This window comes from Rhipicephalus microplus, chromosome 5, assembly GCF_043290135.1.
Source record: "Rhipicephalus microplus isolate Deutch F79 chromosome 5, USDA_Rmic, whole genome shotgun sequence".
Classification (NCBI taxonomy): domain Eukaryota; kingdom Metazoa; phylum Arthropoda; class Arachnida; order Ixodida; family Ixodidae; genus Rhipicephalus; species Rhipicephalus microplus.
This window is the reverse complement of record NC_134704.1, coordinates 147,720,873-147,723,501: the sequence shown is the minus strand read 5'-3', so window position 1 is coordinate 147,723,501 and position 2,629 is coordinate 147,720,873.

The window sequence follows — 2,629 nt, the reverse complement described above, 5'->3', positions numbered from 1 at the left end:
TTGTTCTCGAAGCACAGGTGGTCACATACGTCGCAGCCGAAGTTAAAGTGCCGCTAGAGAAACTCCCGCCGAAAGCGGACGTTCGAATTGACGCAGCAAGGCTACTAGTTTGGCGTAGCCATTGCGCCCTGTCGCCTAAGCAGAATGGAATGAGCTGCCTTTTTCCTCCTTCAAGAACCACGCATTCGTTGTTGAGCGCGGCGTTGTTACAAGCGCTCGACATCGTGAGCTAACTCAGCCGCGTGGTTTTCAGGACCTGCGGGCCACCGGCGCTTGCATTACCGCTCGCCATTTAGCCTAGTTTTGGAAGGCAGCCGGATCATCGGTACGAGTTGCTGCTGGCATTCAGCCTCCCGGGCCTGTTTTAAATGCGAAGCATTCTTTAGCGAACTTCGGCAACTTTCAGCGTATCTATCTATCTATCTATCTATCTATCTATCTATCTATCTATCTATCTATCTATCTATCTATCTATCTATCTATCTATCCATCTATCTATATATCTATCTATCTATCTATCTATCTATCTATCTATCTATCTATCTATCTATCTATCTATCTATCTATCTATCTATCTATCTATCTATCTATCTATCCGCCTACGAGTTTTAGCTCTCCTGGCTGTTTAGATAACGTTATCGATACCAAAATTGTTACGGCATGACATGACTATATGACGAGCATAAGTGACTGTAACATGAAAATCATGACATGTATGTCATGATTTGTATGCAAGGTCTTGCTGTTTGGCAGTGGTTTCGTTCACATGACATGTTGCAAAACTGGTATGGTATGGCATGATTGCATGGCGAACACAAGCGGGCTGACCGTAACATGAAAATCATGACATACGTGTCATTTACAGCACGACCACATGCCGGACTCATGATGCGCTCACGGCCGTTTCGCTACCTCCACATATACCAAATTTGGTATTACGGGTTGTGAATGAAAGTTGAAGGCATGTGACTGGTGCAAACAGGATAATCATGATATGCGTGTCATGCGAGAACATGACTACATGCATCACTCAGGATGCCAATACGCTTCGGCGTGACCCGGCGCATATGCGCGTCAGCTTTGGTTACCTCGAGTCACGCCGGCAATGCATGCCAGGCGCCGATCTGCCTGCCATATGCTGGCAGCCACGCGCTGCGCTGCGTTGCTTAGATGCATGCGCACTTGAGCGTGTCCTGCGTCACTCCGTCACATAGAGAGGCAGACGCGTTGCTGTCTGGTTAACGTCGTTGGCACGAAAGGCAGCATGTCGCATATTGCGCTGGTTGCCGCCGGGCCGCACCGATGGACGCTGGTCGCGCCGGTCGCGCCTGGCGTCCGACAGGGCTCGGGGTTTAGCAAGCGTGGCGTCACTGCGCCAAGCGTGCGCGCGCGTCAACGTTACGTCGGAGTATATTGGACACTTCATGATGCGCTCGTCGCCATGTCGCTAGCTTCACGTATACCAATTTCGGTGTTACGTGACGTCGATGAATGACGAAGTATAAGACTAGTGCCAACGTGATTAACATAAAACGCGTGTTATGTTAGAGCATGACAACATACCACGCACATGATGAATCGCAGCCATCTCGCTAGCTTCACATATACCAAATTTGGTATCACGTGACGTGAACAGATGACGAAGGTAAAAAACATACATAAACATGATAGTCATGACATGGAAGTCATGTACGGCATAATTCCCCCGTCTTGTAAGGTTGTGCTCATTTTATTGTGACATATCAACCTTTCTCATTCGTGCTTCGCATATCATCGATTCCCACTGTATACGTGGGACCTGCCATTTTTTTGTGCCAGGACTGTCTCATCGACCCGAAAAATGCGAGCCCTCTCACACTTACACTGCCGCCGTTCTTCTAGAGTTGCCCGTGGCATACCCATGTTGAAGGTTTCAGGAAAAACTGATGTTCGCTTGCTTGGTTCTACGGCTGCGACGAGATAGACGAGGCCGCTAACAACGTGGCAATGGCGCGTGTGCTTCTGTACGATGCTGAGAATGACGTAACTTATAGCACAGCCAATGGAGACCACTCGTGAGGCTGTTGACAGACAGTTTTTTCTTACTCCTAGCCGTATGCGACTTTCACTGTAAAAACACTGTGACTGCCACTTTACATTCTATTATCTTTGAGTACCGAGAAAGAGTAGTGTTCAGGCTTCCGTTTCCTGAACAGATCAGAATCTAACATTCTAATTGTTATTTATGGCATATCAAGTTTGACCATGGGCATGGTCGTATTAGTTCCAGAAAAGTTTCCGCCACTGGAAATAATAGTTACGTTACAATAAATTCATACTCATGGACCAGAAAATAGTAATAGATTATAGTAATGGTGCTGCTACAGTCGTTACGGGTAGTAAACTGATAATATTTGTTTGATCTACGAGCTCTAGTTTTATGCCTTTTGTACAATGAGATGTATTTTTTCGGAAATTTAGAAGCGTATCTACTTGTTTAATTCATTTATAATTGATATATTGATTGATCAATTCGGTGATTCAATAATTTACTGAAATTACTTGCTTACAATTATTATGGCCCATACCATAAGTGGGTATGAGCTAAATTACTAAAGAAAAAGAAGAACAATGCTCCGGCGAGCGTACA